Source organism: Thalassophryne amazonica, chromosome 4 (assembly GCF_902500255.1).
Source record: "Thalassophryne amazonica chromosome 4, fThaAma1.1, whole genome shotgun sequence".
Lineage (NCBI taxonomy): Eukaryota > Metazoa > Chordata > Actinopteri > Batrachoidiformes > Batrachoididae > Thalassophryne > Thalassophryne amazonica.
This window is the reverse complement of record NC_047106.1, coordinates 145,776,519-145,803,550: the sequence shown is the minus strand read 5'-3', so window position 1 is coordinate 145,803,550 and position 27,032 is coordinate 145,776,519. Positions and strand designations below refer to the sequence as shown.

Here is a 27,032-nt window from a genome sequence, read left to right as displayed (position 1 = left end):
TCAAAACCTTATAAGTAAGAAGAAGAATTTTAAATTCTATTCTAGAATTAACAGGAAGCCAATGAAGAGAGGCCAATATGGGTGAGATATGCTCTCTCCTTCTAGTCCCCGTTAGTACTCTAGCTGCAGCATTTTGAATTAACTGAAGGTTTTTTAGGGAACTTTTAGGACAACCTGATAATAATGAATTACAATAGTCCAGCCTAGAGGAAATAAATGCATGAATTAGTTTTTCAGCATCACTCTGAGACAAGACCTTTCTAATTTTAGAGATATTGCGTAAATGCAAAAAAGCAGTCCTACATATTTGTTTAATATGCGCTTTGAATGACACATCCTGATCAAAAATGACTCCAAGATTTCTCACAGTATTACTAGAGGTCAGGGTAATGCCATCCAGAGTAAGGATCTGGTTAGACACCATGTTTCTAAGATTTGTGGGGCCAAGTACAATAACTTCAGTTTTATCTGAGTTTAAAAGCAGGAAATTAGAGGTCATCCATGTCTTTATGTCTGTAAGACAATCCTGCAGTTTAGCTAATTGGTGTGTGTCCTCTGGCTTCATGGATAGATAAAGCTGGGTATCATCTGCATAACAATGAAAATTTATGCAATACCATCTAATAATACTGCCTAAGGGAAGCATGTATAAAGTGAATAAAATTGGTCCTAGCACAGAACCTTGTGGAACTCCATAATTAACTTTAGTCTGTGAAGAAGGTTCCCCATTTACATGAACAAATTGTAATCTATTAGACAAATATGATTCAAACCACCGCAGCGCAGTGCCTTTAATACCAATGGCATGCTCTAATCTCTGTAATAAAATTTTATGGTCAACAGTATCAAAAGCAGCACTGAGGTCTAACAGAACAAGCACAGAGATGAGTCCACTGTCCGAGGCCATAAGACGATCATTTGTAACCTTCACTAATGCTGTTTCTGTACTATGATGAATTCTAAAACCTGACTGAAACTCTTCGAATAGACCATTCCTCTGCAGATGATCAGTTAGCTGTTTTACAACTACCCTTTCAAGAATTTTTGAGAGAAAAGGAAGGTTGGAGATTGGTCTATAATTAGCTAAGGTAGCTGGGTCAAGTGATGGCTTTTTAAGTAATGGTTTAATTACTGCCACCTTAAAAGCCTGTGGTACATAGCCAACTAACAAAGATAGATTGATCATATTTAAGATCGAAGCATTAAATAATGGTAGGGCTTCCTTGAGCAGCCTGGTAGGAATGGGGTCTAATAGACATGTTGATGGTTTGGATGAAGTAACTAATGAAAATAACTCAGACAGAACAATCTGAGAGAAAGAGTCTAACCAAATACCGGCATCACTGAAAGCAGCCAAAGATAACGATACGTCTTTGGGATGGTTATGAGTAATTTTTTCTCTAATAGTTAAAATTTTGTTAGCAAAGAAAGTCATGAAGTCATTACTAGTTAAAGTTAATGGAATACTCAGCTCAATAGAGCTCTGACTCTTTGTCAGCCTGGCTACAGTGCTGAAAAGAAACCTGGGGTTGTTCTTATTTTCTTCAATTAGTGATGAGTAGAAAGATGTCCTAGCTTTACGGAGGGCTTTTTTATAGAGCAACAGACTCTTTTTCCAGGCTAAGTGAAGATCTTCTAAGTTAGTGAGACGCCATTTCCTCTCCAACTTACGGGTTATCTGCTTTAAGCTACGAGTTTGTGAGTTATACCACGGAGTCAGGCACTTCTGATTTAAAGCTCTCTTTTTCAGAGGAGCTACAGCATCCAAAGTTGTCTTCAATGAGGATGTAAAACTATTGACGAGATACTCTATCTCACTTACAGAGTTTAGGTAGCTACTCTGCACTGTGTTGGTATATGGCATTAGAGAACATAAAGAAGGAATCATATCCTTAAACCTAGTTACAGCGCTTTCTGAAAGACTTCTAGTGTAATGAAACTTATTCCCCACTGCTGGGTAGTCCATCAGAGTAAATGTAAATGTTATTAAGAAATGATCAGACAGAAGGGAGTTTTCAGGGAATACTGTTAAGTCTTCTATTTCCATACCATAAGTCAGAACAAGATCTAAGATATGATTAAAGTGGTGGGTGGACTCATTTACTTTTTGAGCAAAGCCAATAGAGTCTAATAATAGATTAAATGCAGTGTTGAGGCTGTCATTCTCAGCATCTGTGTGGATGTTAAAATCGCCCACTATAATTATCTTATCTGAGCTAAGCACTAAGTCAGACAAAAGGTCTGAAAATTCACAGAGAAACTCACAGTAACGACCAGGTGGACGATAGATAATAACAAATAAAACTGGTTTTTGGGACTTCCAATTTGGATGGACAAGACTAAGAGTCAAGCTTTCAAATGAATTAAAGCTCTGTCTGGGTTTTTGATTAATTAATAAGCTGGAATGGAAGATTGCTGCTAATCCTCCGCCCCGGCCCGTGCTACGAGCATTCTGACAGTTAGTGTGACTCGGGGGTGTTGACTCATTTAAACTAACATATTCATCCTGCTGTAACCAGGTTTCTGTAAGGCAGAATAAATCAATATGTTGATCAATTATTATATCATTTACCAACAGGGACTTAGAAGAGAGAGACCTAATGTTTAATAGACCACATTTAACTGTTTTAGTCTGTGGTGCAGTTGAAGGTGCTATATTATTTTTTCTTTTTGAATTTTTATGCTTAAATAGATTTTTGCTGGTTATTGGTGGTCTGGGAGCAGGCACCGTCTCTACGGGGATGGGGTAATGAGGGGATGGCAGGGGGAGAGAAGCTGCAGAGAGGTGTGTAAGACTACAACTCTGCTTCCTGGTCCCAACCCTGGATAGTCACGGTTTGGAGGATTTAAGAAAATTGGCCAGATTTCTAGAAATGAGAGCTGCTCCATCCAAAGTGGGATGGATGCCGTCTCTCCTAACAAGACCAGGTTTTCCCCAGAAGCTTCGCCAATTATCTATGAAGCCCACCTCATTTTTTGGACACCACTCAGACAGCCAGCAATTCAAGGAGAACATGCGGCTAAACATGTCACTCCCGGTCTGATTGGGGAGGGGCCCAGAGAAAACTACAGAGTCCGACATTGTTTTTGCAAAGTTACACACCGATTTAATGTTAATTTTAGTGACCTCCGATTGGCGTAACCGGGTGTCATTACTGCCGACGTGAATTACAATCTTACCAAATTTACGCTTAGCCTTAGCCAGCAGTTTCAAATTTCCTTCAATGTCGCCTGCTCTGGCCCCCGGAAGACAATTGACTATGGTTGCTGGTGTCGCTAACTTCACATTTCGCAAAACAGAGTCGCCAATAACCAGAGTTTGATCCTCGGCGGGTGTGTCGTCGAGTGGGGAAAAACGGTTAGAGATGTGAACGGGTTGGCGGTGTACACAGGGCTTCTGTTTAGAACTACACTTCCTCCTCACAGTCACCCAGTCAGCCTGCTTTCCCGGCTGCTCGGGATCTGCCAGGGGGTAACTAACGGCGGCTAAGCTACCTTGGTCCGCACCGACTACAGGGTCCTGGCTAGCTGTAGAATTTTCCATGGTGCGGAGCCGAGTCTCCAATTCGCCCAGCCTGGCCTCCAAAGCTACGAATAAGCTACACTTATTACAAGTACCGTTACTGCTAAAGGAGGCTGAGGAATAACTAAATATTTCACACCCAGAGCAGAAAAGTGCAGGAGAGACAGGAGAAGCCGCCATGCTAAATCGGCTAAGAGCTAGTAGCTACGCTAAGATAGCGGATTCCTAAAAACACGCAAAGTGAATAATGTGTAAATAATTTAGAGGTGATTCAGCAGAAGGAGTGCTTTAGTTAAGGCACGTAAAGATTACACTGGGAAACAAATCGTAATCTAGATAACTAGATCAATCTAACTGCGCAGATTAAACAGCTAACAGATACAGAAAAACACCGCTGTGCTCCGGAACAGGAAGTGATACAATACCGCAGTGAGAGCCAACCACCAGTAGAGGCCAGATGAGGAGGATTCAGAGGATGAGTCCCTTCATCAGATGAAAACCAAGAAATGCAATAATCGTCATTCACACAGGGGACATGGACATCTAAAGACGGTAAAATAAAATGGTCAACATGACCACACCAAAGTCTAGGCAGATTGTCATCTTCTAATGTCATCAAAATGACTCCTGGTCCGACAAGATTTGCTGTAACAAGAATTGATGATATTGAATCAGCATTTCAGCTCTTCATATCCCCACCCATAGAGAAGATAATCCTCGACGTGAAGAACTTGGAGGGGAGGCATGTTTTTTAAGAGAAATGGAAGCCACAGGATCCAATAGACGTGCATGCTTATATTGGAATTCTGGTGTTAGCCGGAATATACAGGTCAAACGGTGAAGTAACTGCAAGTTTATGGAATGAAGAGAATGGAAGGCCAATCTTCTGAGCAACAGTTTCTTTGGAGACATTTCACATGATCTCTTGTGTGATCCGATTTGACAACCGTGACACCAGAGCTGATCGACGAGAGAGAGACAAGCTTGCAGCGATCAGAGATGTCTGGGATAAATGGGTCAAAATTCTGCCTTTATTGTATAATCCTGGCCCCAATGTCACGGTCAATGAGCGCCTCGTTCCGTTCAGAGGACGCTGTCCTTTCTGACAGTACATGCCCTACAAGCCTGCAAAATATGGCATCAAAATATGGGCAGCCTGTAATGCAAAATCCAGTTATGCATGGAACCTGCAAATATATACTGGAAAGCCACCTGGAGGAGCACCTGAGAAGAATCAGGGAATGCGTGTGGTATTGGAGATGACTGAAGGGCTGCAAGGTCATAACATAACATGTGACAACTTCTTTACCTCCTACTGTCTTGGAAATGAACTTCAGGAGAGAAAGCTGACTATGTTGGGAACAGTCAGAAAAAATAAGCCAGAACTTCCTTGTGTGATTCTGAAGATGCAAGGAAGACCTCTGCATTCCTCAAAATTTGCTTTCACAGAGAAAACAACACTTGTTTCTTACTGCCCAAAGAGAAACAAGAATGTTCTTGTGATGAGCACGATCAATCAATCAATCAATCAAGTTTATTTCTAGAGCCCTTTATAACACTCAGTGACCAAAGTGCTTTACAACAAAATTTAAAAACAAAACATAATAAAAACAAATATCCAACAATAAGACCATTACAGAAACAATTATATAAAAAAATGCATAAAAACAATTAATAAATGAATAAAATAATGAATAAAAATTCAAAAAGAAAAAATAATATAGCACCTTCAACTGCACCACAGACTAAAACAGTTAAATGTGATCTATTAAACATTAGGTCTCTCTCTTCTAAGTCCCTGTTGGTAAATGATATAATAATTGATCAACATATTGATTTATTCTGCCTAACAGAAACCTGGTTACAGCAGGATGAATATGTTAGTTTAAATGAGTCAACACCCCCGAGTCACACTAACTGTCAGAATGCTCGTAGCACGGGCCGGGGCGGAGGATTAGCAGCAATCTTCCATTCCAGCTTATTAATTAATCAAAAACCCAGACAGAGCTTTAATTCATTTGAAAGCTTGTCTCTTAGTCTTGTCCATCCAAATTGGAAGTCCCAAAAACCAGTTTTATTTGTTATTATCTATCGTCCACCTGGTCGTTACTGTGAGTTTCTCTGTGAATTTTCAGACCTTTTGTCTGACTTAGTGCTTAGCTCAGATAAGATAATTATAGTGGGCGATTTTAACATCCACACAGATGCTGAGAATGACAGCCTCAACACTGCATTTAATCTATTATTAGACTCTATTGGCTTTGCTCAAAAAGTAAATGAGTCCACCCACCGCTTTAATCATATCTTAGATCTTGTTCTGACTTATGGTATGGAAATAGAAGACTTAACAGTATTCCCTGAAAACTCCCTTCTGTCTGATCATTTCTTAATAACATTTACATTTACTCTGATGGACTACCCAGCAGTAGGGAATAAGTTTCATTACACTAGAAGTCTTTCAGAAAGCGCTGTAACTAGGTTTAAGGATATGATTCCTTCTTTATGTTCTCTAATGCCATATAACAACACAGTGCAGAGTAGCTACCTAAACTCTGTAAGGGAGATAGAGTATCTCGTCAATAGTTTTACATCCTCATTGAAGACAACTTTGGATGCTGTAGCTCCTCTGAAAAAGAGAGCTTTAAATCAGAAGTGTCTGACTCCGTGGTATAACTCACAAACTCGTAGCTTAAAGCAGATAACCCGTAAGTTGGAGAAGAAATGGCGTCTCACTAATTTAGAAGATCTTCACTTAGCCTGGAAAAAGAGTCTGTTGCTCTATAAAAAAGCCCTCCGTAAAGCTAGGACATCTTTCTACTCATCACTAATTGAAGAAAATAAGAACAACCCCAGGTTTCTTTTCAGCACTGTAGCCAGGCTGACAAAGAGTCAGAGCTCTATTGAGCTGAGTATTCCATTAACTTTAACTAGTAATGACTTCATGACTTTCTTTGCTAACAAAATTTTAACTATTAGAGAAAAAATTACTCATAACCATCCCAAAGACGTATCGTTATCTTTGGCTGCTTTCAGTGATGCCGGTATTTGGTTAGACTCTTTCTCTCCTATTGTTCTGTCTGAGTTATTTTCATTAGTTACTTCATCCAAACCATCAACATGTTTATTAGACCCCATTCCTACCAGGCTGCTCAAGGAAGCCCTACCATTATTTAATGCTTCGATCTTAAATATGATCAATCTATCTTTGTTAGTTGGCTATGTACCACAGGCTTTTAAGGTGGCAGTAATTAAACCATTACTTAAAAAGCCATCACTTGACCCAGCTATCTTAGCTAATTATAGGCCAATCTCCAACCTTCCTTTTCTCTCAAAAATTCTTGAAAGGGTAGTTGTAAAACAGCTAACTGATCATCTGCAGAGGAATGGTCTATTTGAAGAGTTTCAGTCAGGTTTTAGAATTCATCATAGTACAGAAACAGCATTAGTGAAGGTTACAAATGATCTTATGGCCTCGGACAGTGGACTCATCTCTGTGCTTGTTCTGTTAGACCTCAGTGCTGCTTTTGATACTGTTGACCATAAAATTTTATTACAGAGATTAGAGCATGCCATAGGTATTAAAGGCACTGCGCTGCGGTGGTTTGAATCATATTTGTCTAATAGATTACAATTTGTTCATGTAAATGGGGAATCTTCTTCACAGACTAAAGTTAATTATGGAGTTCCACAAGGTTCTGTGCTAGGACCAATTTTATTCACTTTATATATGCTTCCCTTAGGCAGTATTATTAGACGGTATTGCTTAAATTTTCATTGTTACGCAGATGATACCCAGCTTTATCTATCCATGAAGCCAGAGGACACACACCAATTAGCTAAACTGCAGGATTGTCTTACAGACATAAAGACATGGATGACCTCTAATTTCCTGCTTTTAAACTCAGATAAAACTGAAGTTATTGTACTTGGCCCCACAAATCTTAGAAACATGGTGTCTAACCAGATCCTTACTCTGGATGGCATTACCCTGACCTCTAGTAATACTGTGAGAAATCTTGGAGTCAGGATATGTCATTCAAAGCGCATATTAAACAAATATGTAGGACTGCTTTTTTGCATTTACGCAATATCTCTAAAATTAGAAAGGTCTTGTCTCAGAGTGATGCTGAAAAACTAATTCATGCATTTATTTCCTCTAGGCTGGACTATTGTAATTCATTATTATCAGGTTGTCCTAAAAGTTCCCTAAAAAGCCTTCAGTTAATTCAAAATGCTGCAGCTAGAGTACTGACGGGGACTGGAAGGAGAGAGCATATCTCACCCATATTGGCCTCTCTTCATTGGCTTCCTGTTAATTCTAGAATAGAATTTAAAATTCTTCTTCTTACTTATAAGGTTTTGAATAATCAGGTCCCATCTTATCTTAGGGACCTCGTAGTACCATATCACCCCAATAGAGCGCTTCGCTCTCAGACTGCAGGCTTACTTGTAGTTCCTAGGGTTTGTAAGAGTAGAATGGGAGGCAGAGCCTTCAGCTTTCAGGCTCCTCTCCTGTGGAACCAGCTCCCAATTCAGATCAGGGAGACAGACACCCTCTCTACTTTTAAGATTAGGCTTAAAACTTTCCTTTTTGCTAAAGCTTATAGTTAGGGCTGGATCAGGTGACCCTGAACCATCCCTTAGTTATGCTGCTATAGACGTAGACTGCTGGGGGGTTCCCATGATGCACTGTTTCTTTCTCTTTTTGCTCTGTATGCACCACTCTGCATTTAATCATTAGTGATCGATCTCTGCTCCCCTCCACAGCATGTCTTTTTCCTGGTTCTCTCCCTCAGCCCCAACCAGTCCCAGCAGAAGACTGCCCCTCCCTGAGCCTGGTTCTGCTGGAGGTTTCTTCCTGTTAAAAGGGAGTTTTTCCTTCCCACTGTAGCCAAGTGCTTGCTCACAGGGGGTCGTTTTGACCGTTGGGGTTTTACATAATTATTGTATGGCCTTGCCTTACAATATAAAGCGCCTTGGGGCAACTGTTTGTTGTGATTTGGCGCTATATAAAAAAAAATTGATTGATTGATTGATTGAATTAATAGCATAAAGTAAAGTGCCATCATGCTACTGAGTGTTAAAAGCCAGACTGAACAAATGTGTCTTGAGCCTGGACTTAAAAAGCTCTAAGTCACAGATGATTCTCATTTCAGGGGGTAATTTATTCCAAAGTTTGGGCCCAGCAACAGAGAAGGCCCGATCACCCCAGCGTTTAGACCTGGACCTGGGCACTTCCAGTAAAAGCTGATTTACAGACCTCAAAGACCTGTTTGAGACACGAGGATGCAAAAGCTCAGTCAAATAAGGAGGGGCCAGGCCATTAAGGGCTTTAAAGACAAATATCAAAATTTTAAAATCAGCTCTAAAAGAGACTGGAAGCCAGTGCAAATTAAAAAGAACTGGGGTGATGTGCTGATGTCTTGATATGTTTGTTAAAAATTGGGCTGCAGCGTTTTGCACCAGCTGGAGACGACTCAGAGATGTCTGAGGAACTCCAACATAAAGGGCATTACAATAGTCAATTCTAGAGCTAATAAAAGCGTGGATAGTTTTTTCAAGGTCAGTGTGGTTTAAAAATGGTTTAACCTTAGATAAAAGACGCAACTGATAAAAACTTGTTCTTACCACGCTGTCAATTTGTTTGTCAAATCTAAAAGAATTGTCAAATACCACCCCAAGATTTCTTACTATAGGTTTCAAAGACGCAGACAACAAACCAGAACCTAGAAGAGCAGGGTCACCAAACAAAATGTAATCAGTTTTGTCCTCGTTCAAATGAAGAAAATTTTGCTGTAACCACAGCTTTATATCAGCCATGCAGTCTGACAAACGTGTGATAGCGTCATTTGTATTTGAAGACACTGGCAGATAAATCTGCAGGTCATCTGCATAGCAGTGAAAAGACATGTTATGTCTCTCCATAATGGAGCCCAGTGGTAACATATAGAGACAAAACAAAATGGGGCCCAAAATGGAACCCTGGGGTACTCCACAAGACAAGGTTGCAGCAGAGGAGGACAAGTCACCTATCATGACAGAAAATGTTCTGTTCATTAGATAGGAACTCAACCACTTTAATGCTGTGCCACAAATGCCCACATGGTGCTTTAAACGAGACAAGAGGATCCTGTGATCAACAGTATCAAATGCTGCTGTCAAGTCAAGAAGCACTAAAAGAACTGGACATTTAGCATCAAGCGACAGAGCCACATCGTTGTGGACTTTGAGGAGTGCAGATTCTGTGCTGTGCCTTGTTCTGAACCCTGACTGAAATTTTTCAAGAATAAAATTTCTAAGAACACTTGTAACTGTTTAAAAACAACTTTTTCAATAATTTTTTAAATAAAAGACAAATTTGACACAGGTCTAAAATTAGATAGAACAGAAGTGTCAAGGTGTGGTTTTTTAAGCAATGGTCTCACCACAGCATGTTTGAAAGCATCAGGAAAGCATCCTGAACTTAAAGACGTTAATTAAAATCAAGAGGGACGGGCCAACAGTGGTGAACAGTTCTTTCAGTAATTTAGCAGGAAGAAAATCTAAAGGGCAGTTAGTGACCCTCATGCATTTAACAGTGTCAGTGAGGGATGTCAAAGTGATGGGATCAAAATGATCAAACACTGCAGAGTGAGCAGCAGTAACAGACTCCTCCAGATTGATACTGCAGCTTCTCAGTGCTCTCACTGACATCACTTTATCCACAAAAAAGTGTAAGAAGTCCTCACAGGTAGAAACAGTGGCATTTTCAAAATAAGGGGTGCGGGGGTTCACAACCAAATTAACTGTGTTGAACAACACGTGAGGGCTATGTCCATTTGTGGAAATAATGTCAGACAGATACTGGGACTTAGCTTCCTTCACTGCCCTCTGATACTGAGCAAGATTGTGTGTCCAGCATTATGGGTTGGTTTATCCACACTCTTGAGTTCAATCAGAAGATGTCAGAAGATGTTTAAAGTCAGTGGCCACCTGATTGGACTGGCAACAAACGTGGATATTAATATCTCAACAGATTAGAATGTATTGATCATATTTGGGGGCCAACTCAGCTAAGAACTCAGAGAACTCCTGAATAAAGTCCTTATTATATTTAGGTGGGCGATAGACCACAGCACATAATATTGGACAAAAAAAATCCATCAGGAACAGCTGTACTTCAAAAGAGGAATAATTATTTGCATGTAGAGACTTGCATGCAAATTTATCCTTGAAGACAGTGGCAACTCCGCCTCCCCGACCAGGCACATGAGGCGAATAGAGGAAAGAGCAGCGAGGGGGGAGGAGCTCCGTGGAGGTGCTGTAGTCACCTGGTTTAGTCCACATTTCCGTCAACATGAGGTTATCCAACCCACGTGAGGAAAAGAAGTCGTTCAGAATAAAAGTTTTATTTGTGAGAGACCTCGCATTTATAAGAGCGAAGTGCAGCAGCATGTGGTCCACATTTCCTGAACCACGTGCGACAGGACGGAGATTTTCCTCTACTGACCCTCGCCTGCAGACACGGATACGCCGGGAGCAGCTGGATTGCTCGTAGTCGGCACCTGGGACAGCTGATCTGAGCCACCGGAAGTCCGCAAAACACCACACGGTGAAGTTGTCATTCCCAGGAGGAAGTTGAAAGGAACGACAGGAATCACACATCGAGGGCTGCGCCAGGTAGGCTCTCAGTCTTATGAGTACACCGCTGCGTTTCCCCCGTTTTCTGTGGCGGCGCTTGCGAGGCAATTGAGCAGCTATACGCCGCAAGAAGTAAGGCACCGACTTCAGTAACGGAGGGAATGACTTTGTTTTCCCATTGATTGTGGGCCTAATCTCTGAATCACGGATATTCAGAAGAGACTGGCGGTCATACTGTAGTAGCGGTGACACATTCTTAATAAAAACAGCAATAATAACAATAATAGCACAATACTGTGCAGAGACAGACGGTCAGCCACATACATCTGCGCCATCTTGGATCATCTACGCATCAGACGCATCATTTGTACAATGTACAAAGATGCATCTCTGAGCACGAGAGAGGACATGAAGCCACAGATGATCCTGGTTTACATCTCCACCAAAGGAGGAGTTGACAATCTTGACAAAGTCACAGCAACATATAGCTATCAGCGCAAGACTGCCTGTTGGCCCTCGGTGGTTTTCTACAACATTGGGGACGTGTCTGCATACAATGCCTATGCTGTGGATTGAGATCAACCAGCAGTGCCGGCAAACTGTACAGACGTCAACCTTTCCTGGAAGAATTAGGCAAAGCACTTGTCACCCCCAAGATCCTGAACTGGGCCAGGCCAGCTCGATCCCCAGCAGCTGCAGCTTTCATCACAAAGGTCCAGAGAAGGGCATCTGACCAACCCACAATGGATCCTTTGGATACAGGTGCAAAGAAATGCAAAAGTTGCCAAGTCTGTCCCTATCAAGATGACAATAAAACAAGTACCCGTTGTGCGAGGTGCAAGAAATAGATCTGCAGAAAGCACACAGTTACATTCTGTCCATCATGTGGGGAAAATGCTGAACATTGAAAATATGAGAAAATGGGGCAAGTTAAATGAAAAAAAAGTGTTCGTGAAGAGGGAAAAATTGAAAACAGGAGTTCTTTGACATAGTGTTTGAATTGTATATCTCTTCTTCTCATGTCTTCACTCTGCATTTAATCATTAGTGATTGATCTCTGTCTTTTTCCTGGTTCTCTCCCTCAGCCCCAACCAGTCCCAGCAGAAGACTGCCCCTCCCTGAGCCTGGTTCTGCTGGAGGTTTCTTCCTGTTAAAAGGGAGTTTTTCCTTCCCACTGTCGCCAAGTGCTTGCTCACAGGGGGTTGTTTTGACCGTTGGGGTTTTTACGTAATTATTGTATGGCCTTGCCTTACAATATAAAGCGCCTTGGGGCAACTGTTTGTTGTGATTTGGTGCTATATAACTAAAATTGATTGAATTGATTGAAATTGATGTCTTCAAATGTTTGTATAATCTAAAATAAAGTTCTGATTGGTTTAACTTCATTTTTGACTGTTTTCTGTGGATTTAAACAATACGGGTCAAAATGACCCACAACATAATACAAGTATTTATTTCCCACCATAATACAAGGGTTAAAAAAACTGAACATTCTCACAGGCTCAAACTGCCGGTCACTCTGGTACTGCCACATTCCGATCTAATGGCTGCACTTACATAAGAAAAAGTGGCCTAATGAGTTGTAAATTACCCCAGCAGTGCCATTGGGCACCACCTTGGTCATGAAAGGAAAAAGTGCCATTTGGCACCACTCTGGTAGTTCTAGTTCAGTTAATTCTGGAGTTGGAGTTGGAGTTGCAGATCAACATCAGTTCCAAAATCAAAGTTCAGTTCCAGGTTCAGGATCAACCTATTCATGCATTCAGGATAGCAGAGTTAGAATTCTCTTGGTGGCTGCACTCAGAGAAAATCACTTAATGTCAGGAACAAAGCGGCTGTGTACTGACCACTCCAGGCTGTTAGTGGAACTGATCACTGAAGACATAACATAACTTAACAGTTCAGATAGAAGGGTTAATGTGCACTCTGTTCCTGCAGCAGTGCAGACGCACACACACTGAATAACCGCTGGTTACTAAGATGAACGGACTCTGATAATCAATTTTTTTATATAGCGCCAAATAACAACAAACAGTTGCCCCAAGGTGCTTTATATTGTAAGGCAAGGCCATACAATAATTATGTAAAACCCCAACGGTCAAAACGACCCCCTGTGAGCAAGCACTTGGCTACAGTGGGAAGGAAAAACTCCCTTTTAACAGGAAGAAACCTCCAGCAGAACCAGGCTCAGGGAGGGGCAGTCTTCTGCTGGGACTGGTTGGGGCTGAGGGAGAGAACCATGAAAAAGACATGCTGTGGAGGGGAGCAGAGATCGATCACTAATGATTAAATGCAGAGTGGTGCATACAGAGCAAAAAGAGAAAGAAACAGTGCATCATGGGAACCCCCCAGCAGTCTAAGTCTATAGCAGCATAACTAAGGGATGGTCCAGGGTCATCTGATCCAGCCCTAACTATAAGCTTTAGCAAAAAGGAAAGTTTTAAGCCTAATCTTAAAAGTAGAGAGGGTGTCTGTCTCCCTGATCTGAATTGGGAGCTGGTTCCACAGGAGAGGAGCCTGAAAGCTGAAGGCTCTGCCTCCCATTCTACTCTTACAAACCCTAGGAACTACAAGTAAGCCTGCAGTTTTTCTCTAATAGTTAAAATTTTGTTAGCAAAGAAAGTCATGAAGTCATTACTAGTTAAAGTTAATGGAATACTCAGCTCAATAGAGCTCTGACTCTTTGTCAGCCTGGCTACAGTGCTGAAAAGAAACCTGGGGTTGTTCTTATTTTCTTCAATTAGTGATTAGTAGAAAGATGTCCTAGCTTTACGGAGGGCTTTTTTTATAGAGCAACAGACTCTTTTTCCAGGCTAAGTGAAGATCTTCTAAATTAGTGAGACGCCATTTCCTCTCCAACGTACGGGTTATCTGCTGTTTTTCCTTCCCACTGTAGCCAAGTGCTTGCTCACAGGGGGTCGTTTTGACCGTTGGGGTTTTACATAATTATTGTATGGCCTTGCCTTACAATATAAAGCGCCTTGGGGCAACTGTTTGTTGTGATTTGGCGCTATATAAAAAAATTGATTGATTGATTGATTGATTGATTGATTAAGCTACGAGTTTGTGAGTTATACCACGGAGTCAGGCACTTCTGATTTAAAGCTCTCTTTTTTAGAGGAGCTACAGCATCCAAAGTTGTCTTCAATGAGGATGTAAAACTATTGACGAGATACTCTATCTCACTTACAGAGTTTAGGTAGCTACTCTGCACTGTGTTGGTATATGGCATTAGAGAACATAAAGAAGGAATCATATCCTTAAACCTAGTTACAGCGCTTTCTGAAAGACTTCTAGTGTAATGAAACTTATTCCCCTATTCCCCACTGCTGGGTAGTCCATCAGAGTAAATGTAAATGTTATTAAGAAATGATCAGACAGAACGGAGTTTTCAGGGAATACTGTTAAGTCTTCTATATTGGATAATGGGAGTTAATTAATGTGAGATGCTGTAGGTGAAACACGACAGGCAGCTTAAACTCTGACAGATTATGTCAGAGTTTAAGCAGAAGGCAGGTGGGCATGACAATGGAATAGGCACGAACGATACAGAATCATATATAGAGGTGGAACTTACAGAGCAAAACGCAATAAATGATTTTATCATTACAGCCCAAAAGCTTACACAGAAACACACGGGCAGTTATGTCTGAACCAGAAATACTTGCAGAGGAAATAAAGACTGTAAATTAAGCTGAAGAGCTTAATAGGAAAAGTCACCATTAATTAAGTTCAAGGCACGAAAGGTCCACTTGACAGGTAACTCACTAAAGCCTGGAAAATCCCGAGAGGAAAAAACACGATGGGTTACACACTGAAGCAACAGTGAAAAAACAGTCAGATACTTTCGTGGACATGGGAGCCCACAGCGGAAAAGTTACGACAGTTGAATCAGTTTTATTTTATTTATTTATATAGCGCCAAATCACAACAAACAGTTGCCCCAAGTCGCTTTATATTGTAAGGCAAGGCCATACAATAATTACGTAAAAACCTCAACGGTCAAAATGACCCCCTGTGAGCAAGCACTTGGTGACAGTGGGAAGGAAAAACTCCCTTTTAACAGGAAGAAACCTCAAGCAGAACCAGGCTCAGGGAGGGGCAGTCTTCTGCCTGGACTGGTTGGGGCTGAGGGAGAGAACCAGGAAAAAGACATGCTGTGGAGGGGAGCAGAGATCAATCACTAATGATTAAATGCAGAGTGGTGCATACAGAGCAAAAAGAGAAAGAAACACTCAGTGCATCATGGGAACCCCCCAGCAGTCTAAGTCTATAGCAGCATAACTAAGGGATGGTTCAGGGTCACCTGATCCAGCCCTAACTATAAGCTTTAGCAAAAAGGAAAGTTTTAAGCCTAATCTTAAAAGTAGAGAGGGTGTCTGTCTCCCTGATCTGAATTGGGAGCTGGTTCCACAGGAGAGGAGCCTGAAAGCTGAAGGCTCTGCCTCCCATTCTACTCTTACAAACCCTAGGAACTACAAGTAAGCCTGTAGTCTGAGAGCGAAGTGCTCTATTGGGGTGATATGGTACTATGAGGTCGCTAAGATAAGATGGGACCTGATTATTCAAAACCTTATAAGTAAGAAGAAGAATTTTAAATTCTATTCTAGAATTAACAGGAAGCCAATGAAGAGAGGCCAATATGGGTGAGATATGCTCTCTCCTTCTAGTCCCCGTTAGTACTCTAGCTGCAGCATTCTGAATTAACTGAAGGCTTTTCAGGGAACTTTTAGGACAACCTGATAATAATGAATTACAATAGTCCAGCCTAGAGGAAATAAATGCATGAATTAGTTTTTCAGCATCACTCTGAGACAAGACCTTTCTAATTTTAGAGATATTGCGTAAATGCAAAAAAGCAGTCCTACATATTTGTTTAATATGCACTTTGAATGACATATCCTGATCAATAATGACTCCAAGATTTCTCACAGTATTACTAGAGGTCAGGGTAATGCCATCCAGAGTAAGGATCTGGTTAGACACCATGTTTCTAAGATTTGTGGGGCCAAGTACAATAACTTCAGTTTTATCTGAGTTTAAAATTAGGAAATTAGAGGTCATCCATGTCTTTATGTCTGTAAGACAATCCTGCAGTTTAGCTAATTGGTGTGTGTCCTCTGGCTTCATGGATAGATAAAGCTGGGTATCATCTGCGTAACAACGAAAATTTAAGCAATGCCGTCTAATAATACTGCCTAAGGGAAGCATGTATAAAGTGAATAAAATTGGTCCTAGCACAGAACCTTGTGGAACTCCATAATTAACCTAAGTCTGTGAAGAAGATTCCCCATTTACATGAACAAATTGTAATCTATTAGATAAATATGATTCAAACCACCGCAGCGCAGTGCCTTTAATAACTATGGCATGCTTTAATCTCTGTAATAAAATTTTATGGTCAACAGTATCAAAAGCAGTACTGAGGTCTAACAGAACAAGCACAGAGATGAGTCCACTGTCTGAGGCCATAAGAAGATCATTTGTAACCTTCACTAATGCTGTTTCTGTACTATGATGAATTCTAAAACCTGACTGAAACTCTTCAAATAGACCATTCCTCTGCAGATGATCAGTTAGCTGTTTTACAATTACCCTTTCAAGAATTTTTGAGAGAAAAGGAAGGTTGGAGATTGGTCTATAATTAGCTAAGATAGCTGGGTCAAGTGATGGCTTTTTAAGTAATGGTTTAATTACTGCCACCTTAAAAGCCTGTGGTACATAGCCAACTAATAAAGATAGATTGATCATATTTAAGATCGAAGCATTAAATAATGGTAGGGCTTCCTTGAGCAGCCTGGTAGGAATGGGGTCTAATACACATGTTGATGGTTTGCATGAAGTAACTAATGAAAATAACTCAGACAGAACAATCTGAGAGAAAGAGTCTAACCAAATACCGGCATCACTGAAAGCAGCCAAAGATAACGATACGTCTTTGGGATGGTTATGAGTAATTTTTTCTCTAATAGTTAAAATTTTATTAGCAAAGAAAGTCATGAAGTCATTACTAGTTAAAGGAATACTCTGCTCAATAGTGCTCTGACTGTTTGTCAGCCTGGCTACAGTGCTGAAAAGAAACCTGGGGTTGTTCTTATTTTCTTCAATTAGTGATGAGTAGTAAGATGTCCTAGCTTTACGGAGGGCTTTTTTATAGAGCAACAGACTCGTTTTCCAGGCTAAGTGAAGGTCTTCTAAATTAGTGAGACGCCATTTCCTCTCCAACTTACGGGTTATCTGCTTTAAGCTGCAAATTTGTGAGTTATACCACAGAGTCAGGCACTTCTGATTTAAAGCTCTCTTTTTCAGAGGAGCTACAGCATCCAAAGTTGTCTTCAATGAGGATGTAAAACTATTGACGAGATACTCTATCTCACTTACAGAGTTTAGGTAGCTACTCTGCACTGTGTTGGTATATGGCATTAGAGAACATAAAGAAGGAATCATATCCTTAAACCTAGTTACAGCGCTTTCTGAAAGACTTCTAGTGTAATGAAACTTATTCCCCACTGCTGGGTAGTCCATCAGAGTAAATGTAAATGTTATTAAGAAATGATCAGACAGAAGGGAGTTTTCAGGGAATACTGTTAAGTCTTCAATTTCCATACCATAAGTCAGAACAAGATCTAAGATATGATTAAAGTGGTGGGTGGACTCATTTACATTTTGAGCAAAGCCAATAGAGTCTAATAATAGATTAAATGCAGTGTTGAGGCTGTGATTCTCAGCATCTGTGTGGATGTTAAAATCGCCCACTATAATTATCTTATCTGAGCTAAGCACTAAGTCAGACAAAAGGTCTGAAAATTCACAGAGAAACTCACAGTAACAACCAGGTGGACGATAGATAACAACAAATAAAACTGGTTTTTGGGACTTCCAATTTGGATGGACAAGACTAAGAGTCAAGCTGTCAAATGAATTAAAGCTCTGTCTGTGTTTTTGATTAATTAATTAGCTGGAATGGAAGATTGCTGCTAATCCTCCGCCTCAGTCCATGCTACGAGCATTCTGGCAGTTAGTGTGACTTGGGGGTGTTGACTCATTTAAACTAACATATTCATCCTGCTGTAACCAGGTTTCTGTAAGGCAGAATAAATCAATATGTTGATCAATTATTATATCATTTACTAACAGGGACTTAGAAGAGAGGTGGAGACAGGAGCACGGAGACTTCAGTCCAGAAAAACACAGTAGGAAAAGTTAATTAGCTCGGAGGCTCACAGCAGAAAAACTTGGAGAGCTCCATCCACAGTGACAGGATGCCAAACAAAGAACACTAAGACAAAACATAAGACCAGGTTACCGGCTGAGAGCGATGGTGTGGCACAGCTGGGAAACTGTGGCAACCCGGTTTCAACCCAGAGGAATGTGGAGGTTCTTCAGGAGGAAAGCAGCAGTTGTAAGCTGTGGTAAACAGTGGTAAGCAGTAGATTCTGGCCCCGAACCCATGACAGGTCCAGGGTTAAATCTGGAACGGTGATGAGACGAGATGAACATCAGTTGTGAGCATCCACTCACTGAAAATGCCAATCAGCTGTGAGATGCCACTTTATCAATTCCACGTGCTGACTTGATAGCCGGGAGCAGAGCGCTGACGTCAAACACAGCAGACGCACCAAGCCACCAGCAAATTCACCCAGCAGCTCCACCTCAGCTTCACCTGAAAGCACGGAGACAAAGACAGAAACCAGCAGACCAGGGGCACACCACAACACATTCACCACTTTAGTGAGAGCCGTCTCTGTGGAATGAGTTTTCTAAAAGCAGACTGCAGTGACTCAAAGAGATTATTCTCAGTAAGGTGGTCTATAAGATACTGTTAAACCACCTGTTCCAGAATTTTTAAGCAAAGTGATACATTTGATATCGGCCGATAGTTTTTCAATACACTAGGGTCAAGATTAGATTTCTTAAGTAATGGTTTAATCACTGCATATTTGAAACATTTAGGAACAGATCCAGAAGTTAAAGAAAGATGAATAATTTCCAGCACAATCGGCCCAAGAGTGGACCACAGGTCCTTAAACAGTTTTGTTGGTATGGGATCAAATAAACAGGTTGTGCTTTTTGTTGACGTTACGAGTTTTGTCAGCACGTCTAGTGAGATACTATCAAATTCTGTAAATCTAGGTAATTCCTCAGTAGTGGCGCCCACCTCAATAGCAGGGTGTAGTGGCTGGATTAAGGCATGCTGGGATATGTTTAACCTAATGTTTTCTATTTTCTTCTCAAAGTAATCCAGGAAATCTTGTGCTGTAAAAGGAGAGCGAACTACAGGTGGTTGTCCATGAATAAGTGTTGCCACCGTGTTGAAGAACTTTGAGTTATTCTTGGGTTTTTTTTTAAGTATTTTTTGAGTGTCCCCTGTGCTTCTTCTGTTGTTTTTTTCATTTCTTGTATCCGTTTATTGGACAGTTTCTCACCACATGCAGTTCTTTTGCTGGTTTGTTTATTTTCTATGGTACTCGTCGCTGTTCAGTTTTGTGGCTGCCTCATTTTTTTGTGTTCAGTGCTGCTTAGACAAGTTGTTTCCTCACGTCTTTATTCGGGTGACCCTTCACTTAATTTTTTTATTGTTTTGTTTTGTTTTTCTTTTCATTTTGGATTGCTCCCCAAGTTTGTTTGTTTTGTTGGGTTGCTTACTTTTTGCATTCTTTTGTTAAACTGTTTAGCTGTTACCTGTTTAACCCTAACCCTAAAGTGAATCTTTTTTTCTAGTTCATTTGTTTAGCATGGCTCTAATAATGTTTTATTTAATTAGTTTCTTCATTTTGTATAGTCCTTATTTCTGCAGTCAATCAATTATTCAATCAATCAATCAAACAACTTTTGATTGATTGATTGATTTGATTTAAGTTTGAGCAGCCCATAAAAACCACATTTTTAAATAACATCATATAAATTCAAAATTCAAATGTATTAATTTATATAGCACCAATTGCTGGGACTGGTTGGGGCTGAGGGAGAGAACCAGGAAAAAGACATGCTGTGGAGGGGAGCAGAGATCAATCACTAATGATTAAATGCAGAGTGGTGCAAAAAGAGAAAGAAACACTCAGTGCATCATGGGAACCCCCCAGCAGTCTAAGTCTATAGCAGCATAACTAAGGGATGGTTCAGGGTCACCTGATCCAGCCCTAACTATAAGCTTTAGCAAAAAGGAAAGTTTTAAGCCTAATCTAAGACTAATGATGATCGAGTGCAGAGCATCTTGTCAGAATTTGACGGCGCTTTACTGACTTTGCATCCATTGAGCCTGTTGTCAGTTTTCTCTGTTTTCCATTTGAGGAAAATATAGATGTATAACATCAAAAGTGGCATCACTCTTCAACCTGGATTGCTGTGCTACTGAAAAATGACACTGAGCTCAAATCCAGAGCAACACCTAACATGAATGCCCAATTCTGGAATCTATCAGAGAAAGAGAAGTGCAGACAACCTAAATACAGATGCACTTCAAAAACTTCCATTGATGTTCTAAAACTAATTCATGCATTTATTTCCTCTAGGCTGGACTATTGTAATTCATTTTTATCAGGTTGTCCTGAAAGTTCACTGAAAAGCCTTCAGTTAATTCAAAATTCTTCTTCTTACTTATAAGGTTTTGAATAATCAGGTCCCATCTTATCTTAGGGACCTCATAGTACCATATCACCCCAATAGAGCGCTTCGCTCTCAGACTGCAGGCTTACTTGTAGTTCCTAGGGTTTTTAAGAGTAGAATGGGAGGCAGAGCCTTCAGCTTTCAGGCTCCTCTCCTGTGGAACCAGCTCCCAATTCGGATCAGGGAGACAGACACCCTCTCTACTTTTAAGATTAGGCTTAAAACTTTCCTTTTTGCTAAAGCTTATAGTTAGGGCTGGATCAGATGACCCTGAACCATCCCTTAGTTATGCTGCTATAGACTTAGACTGCTGGGGGGTTCCCATGATGCACTGAGTGTTTCTTTCTCTTTTTGCTCTGTATGCACCACTCTGCATTTAATCATTAGTGATTGATCTCTGCTCCCCTCCACAGCATGTCTTTTTCCTGGTTCTCTCCCTCAGCCCCAACCAGTCCCAGCAGAAGACTGCCCCTCCCTGAGCCTGGTTCTGCTGGAGGTTTCTTCCTATTAAAAGGGAGTTTTTCCTTCCCACTGTCGCCAAGTGCTTGCTCATAGGGGGTCGTTTTCACCGTTGGGGTTTTTCTGTAATTATTGTATGGCTTTTGCCTTGCAATATAAAGCACCTTGGGGCAACTGTTTGTTGTGATTTGGCGCTATATAAATAAAATTGATTGAATTGATTGATTGATACGCATCAGGCAATAACTCCCAATATGTCGTCAGTCATGTTGTGTCAATGCCTCCCTACACCCCGACGCGATGCATGCAGCAGGGGGGCGGAGATTTTCACTCTGATTTTTTTTTCCAGAGGAAAGCTGAATGATCGCCATGTTGTATATGTGTCAGTGAACCAAGAAAAAGCTTTAATATAGCAATTTGATTTCACAATCAAATTAATTTTTGGGTTAAAAAACGTTTGCAAGGATTTTTCTTCAGAAAACTGCTCTGTATAAATGAGCAGTCCTGTGACACATTTCTGTTTTGTAGAGATCAGTGGTTTCTTCCACGAGTCTTCCATGTTTGGACCCAACACGTTTCTATTGGACAGTGCGAAGCTTTGTCACAGTTCAGAGCTCCAAATGTTGGATTGGGTTGAACTTTGAATGTCATTCTGTTGACAAGCAGGAATGCGCACACTCCTGGCAGAAGCATCTGTTTAGCTCAGCTTTTGACGCGACACTTCTAACACCTGTAAAAAGCTGCGTGTTTCATTGAAAATAATGCTTTTTAGACCGATTTGTGATGCCTCTGACACTTCCAAGCATGCGGTGTGAAAGGCCCTTTACACAAATAGCGTTGGGTACAGAGGATTAATCATTTTTGTCTGGTCTGCTTTCACCTGTGTGGTATACCTCGCTGATAACTAACCTGAGAAAAATTCTGCAAGCAAATACGAGGTCTATTAGATAAGAAACCCTATATGGATTTGAATGACGTGCGATTACACCAATCATGCTTGAACCCTCGTGCGCATGCGTGAGTTTTTTCACGCGTGTCGGTGACGTCATTTTCCTGTGGGCAGGCCTTGAGTGAGATGTAGTCCCACCCTCTCGGCTGAATTCCTTTGTTTCACACGCTGCTTGAGATGGAGTGCGTTGCTTTATCAAAATTTTTTCTTGACCTGTGAGGAATATCCAAGTGGACACTATTCGAGAACTTTAGCTGGTTTTCTGTGAAAAGTTTAACGGCTGATGAGAGATTATGGCGTGTTTCTGTCACTGTAAGGACTTCCCACGGAGCGGGATGTTGCGCAGCGCTTCCAGGAGCCATCGTCGGCCTGTTTCGACCTGAAAACATCCTAATTTAAGGCTTAATTCACCCAGGACGTTGTGAGAGAACAGAGAAGATTCAGAAGAGGCCGGCATGAGGACTTTATGCGGACATTCCACTGTTTAAGGACATTTTGTAATGAAAGACGTGCGCGCAAATTCGCCGAGTTGTTTCCGTGACGACTCGACGAATCTGTGTGCGCCGTGACAGGAAAAACACCTGCATTGGTCCAAACCAGTCTAGATCTGGGCCTGCAGTATAAGGTAGGGGAGATGACCTTATGAGAACTTGTGCATAAACACCATCCTGACGTGTACACATTCACACTTGCTGTATGCTGTTCATTGGTGTGTCCAAAGCACTTTGTGTAATAAACCTGTTAATTTTGACAAACAGTCAACCTCCTGACTCTTCAATCCACTGAGAGCCAGAGACCACTTGGTCCAAAGTTTGAAATTTTGCCTCCACAAGCTGGTGTCAGAAGGTGGGATGCTCTCTGGACTGTCGGACTGGACCGGACCGATGGCCAAACAGATCTAGTAGGTAGAGATCTGCCTAGTACCCGGTATTAATGGACAGAGGACTGACTGGCTCTGGGTTCCCAATCATCAGTGCAGCATTCTACAAACCGTGGGTGTTGTACAAACAACACTGGTGAGAGAGGCTGTCATTTTTATTGTGGAAGTTAAAATTGACTGTTTGGCAACCAAGTGTTGCAAGTTAGAATAAAACTTTATTGTAACTGAGTGTGGGCCCTGGTAAGAAACTCTTTAAAGACGAGTGGTCTGAGTTTCTGAGGTAAGAGTCAGCATAAAAAAAGAAGAGAGAGAGAGAGAAAAAAAGAGCTGACTCCAAGTGTAGAAGGTCAGAGATCTCTGAGTTGTAGGAAATAAAAGACATCTTATTTCTAAGTTGCAGGAGAATTTTGATTCCCTGAGTTTATGTAAGGGTCAAAGGTGACTGAGTTGTAGAAAATAATCATACTGCAGTGTGTTATTTCTGAGTGAAATGAGGAAGAAAACAGGGAAAGAAAAACCTGATGAAGTCGACTGGTGATCTCCAATTGTGCGAATAATTCTGGAGAAATATGGGGACAATTGTCTCACCCATATGAATATATGGGTGAGAGATTTTGGGTTTCCAGCAGAAGGGAGCTTAACCAGAAATCAACTGGACAAACTAAAAGAAAATATGGATAAACAGAAGGCAAAGGTTATGTCAAAAATGAGAGTGAGGACAGTGGACAGACAGAGAAATGTTATGCCACATACATGCAGTATGGTCAAGAAATAAAAAACAGAAAGAAGGGAGAAAGAATGTTGAAAAGAAGGAATGAAAGGGGAAAAAAGAGACGCACACAATAATCCTTTGTCGTCTCCTCCTCTTCCACCTCCCTACTCCCCCAACACCCTCTATCCGAGCCTGGCTGTGCCTGAAGTCAAAGGTCAAGTCCGCAAGGGAAGACTGGTGTCCTGTGTATCACCGAACCCAACCGCAACAAGTCCAGCAACTTGACGCCACTGAATCAGGTCCGTTTGCTCCACCACAAGAGGAGCCCTTACCACCTGCCCACAAGACCTCCTGGATGATGATCAGGCACTATGAGAGGACAACAGCAACTCCCCCTCGACAGCAAGGCTGTCCACCGCTCGCCTTATAACACCAGAGCCCATGGCACCAAGCCTCAGGTGAAACAGCAAGACGTATTTGCCGTGCCAATTATCAAGTTTCCTGGTGCCCACAGTGAAAATGTCCTCGTCCACTGCCATATGTGGACTGAGATGATGACTGCTGCATAAGACTATCTCCCTCCATTCAGCCAAGGTGGAGAGGGGTTTGCTGAAAAATTGGAAGCTTTTTGTCACGCCTGAAGACTGACAGGTGACGAACTGACCAGCCTTTTAAGGACACTTGTTCCAGTCCAACCATACCTGAAAATCCAAGCTGTGGTTGAAAGACCACCTGCACAAAGACTGAGAGCTGAAGCCATCACCTGCGAAAACACCAGCGAGTACAAACTGTATGTCAGAGCAGTTTGTGATGACATCAAAGCCAAATTTCCAGCCACAGTGGACATGGCAGTGATCCAAGCCTGCAAACAAAATCCTGGTGAGACTGTGACAGACTTTTTCGTCCGGCTGGAGAAGGAGGGCATTGCACACAGTGGACATGAAAGAGCTGATGGTGCCTATGATGCAAAGGGAGAGACACCATTTGAAGCTGTCCTAAAGTCCTGTCTGGTTCCTGGCCTAAGATCTGAGATCCGTCAAGGAATTGAGCAAACCCTGATCGGAGGATCGGAGGGCTGACAACAGAATAAATGACAAAGCCACCAAGAAAAAAGAATCTGATCATTATACCATGATGAATGCCCTAGAGATATCTGCAGCCGCCCTCACCATGATGTCTGTTGAGAGGGGGCATCCTCGTCAACACGGCAGACAGAATTTTGATTGAAGACCATCACACGCTCTGTGACCCAGAGACAGTCAAGATCCATCCTGGGACCCAAACGGATGTTTCAATTGTGGAGCATCGGACCACTGGTCCACCCAGTGCTCACAACTCCACCCAGAGTGGGGTCGCGGATGTGGAGACTTTCGTTGTGGATGAGGCAGACGCAGAGGGGGACAGGGTCCAGCCCAACAGACTCAGGACACCCTCGCAGACTAACCATGACAGACAGCCAGCACGGCACACTGTGAATCAAACACACACAACACAGTCACACCCGCCACGGAACACCACACAAATCTAAATTTTGAGAGTAAAGTAAAAGATTTTTTAAGTCAAAAACCAACACAAATCCCTCCAGAGGTCCAACAAATGGTTTTAAATAAGATTGCTGAATTAGAAAAACTCTCTAACCCATATCATATGTTTTTAAAACCCCAACCTTATAAAATTTTGCCATCAGCTGTTCTAACTTAAATGGGAGAAAACTGAAATTTTTGATTGATACTGATGCCACAAGATCTTTAATACAGAGTTCTGATTTTGAAGGTCTGGAACCTGGGAAAATACACGTGTCAGTCTATGCTAGTGGGGAGACTTTGAGTGAACCATTTTCCAAAGCAGCTCTGTGCCACTGGGAGACAGGAGATCATCAGTTTCAACATGGGTTTGTCATGTCACCAAAGTGTCCAATAAATTTGCTCCATGGAGACATTTTGTCCACTTGTAATGCAGTCATATCTTGTACAGACCAGGTAATAAAAATCTCCTCTTCTCCTGATCAGCCAGAGCTGTGTATGTTGTCAAAAGACTTGGCTGAGCCTTTGTTTGTCTACAACTGGTCTGTGCGGCCTTCTACTGGTGAAAGGCTGTTAGAACTTAAAAAAAAAAGAATATCCACTCAGACAGGAAGCTGTGGATGGAATAATCTGTGTTTTTCAATCCTGTTGGACGCAGGAATTGTGATAACCATCCAAAACTGTCCTTTTTTGACGCCAATATTCCCAGTGAAAAAGTTTTGTCCTGCAGGCAACCCACTGAATGGCATTTTGTTCAAGATTTGTGGCCTATGCAACTGACTTCTGGAAAAGATGTTTAATCTGTGCCCAAAACAATTCAGGTAAAACTATTGACTTCTGTGGGTGCACCCCAGGTCCTTTTCAACACCATATCATGGATTTCATTGAATTAACCCCAGCAGAGGGGAAGAAATACTGCCTTGTATTAGTGGACATGTATTACAAATGGACTGAGGTCTTTCCTATAAAACATGTGGCAACAAAGACAGTAGCAAAAGCTTTAATGACAGAGGTTGTTCCCAGATGGGGAGTTCCAGAAAAACTTTCTTCAGACAGTGGTACACACTTTATGAATGAAGTGATCAAAGAGCTGTGTGTTGTCTTGGACAATGAGCTTAAAAATCACTGCAGCTATCATCTGTAATCAGGAGGAGCTGTAGAGAGGGAGAATGGCAGATTCAAAAACAAACTGGCAAAATGCACCACTGAAACAGGCCTAAAGTGGGTAAAATGCTTACCATTGTCTCTGATGCAAATGAGATTTTGCATACAACAGAGACTTAATCTGTGACCCTTTGAAGTCCTGTTTGGAAGATCACCCCACACAGGACTCCATCCCAAGGTGTTGGCAGGGGAAGATGCAGTGTTCAATGATCACAATCTCGTGTCTTATTGCATTAACCTTTCACAAGCTCTTTCTATGTGCAGGTCTCGAGTGAAGGCAGCCCTTCCATTGTCATCTGAACAACCACTCCATGACTTTGTGATCATAAAGAATCTGAGAAAGAAGCACTGGAATGATCATCGCTGGATAGGCCCCTTCCAAGTGAAATTGACGATGGATACTGCCATCAAGGTCGCAGAAAGATTGACGTGGATACACGCACCTCACTGCAAAAAGTACTGAAAGAACTGGCCTTTGTTCTTGATCCCCTTCCCCCAACAACCAAAGGAGACTTCAACCAACCCCACTCCATCCATTATGGCTGAAATGATTCTTTTGCCTAGGGAATGTCAATGATTTTGAATAATGTAATCGT

The 27,032-nt window shown here is 41.5% G+C and overlaps 1 long non-coding RNA gene across 1 annotated transcript in view; it reads left to right on the top strand.

Moving 5' to 3' along the window:
- LOC117508872 overlaps positions 1–26,771 on the top strand; it is a 73,537-nt gene extending 46,766 nt beyond the window's left edge. The window contains exon 2 of the long non-coding RNA XR_004560221.1: positions 26,701–26,771. This is a non-coding gene — a long non-coding RNA (uncharacterized LOC117508872). The remainder of the gene's footprint in view (positions 1–26,700) is intronic.
- Positions 26,772–27,032: the final 261 nt, after the last annotated feature.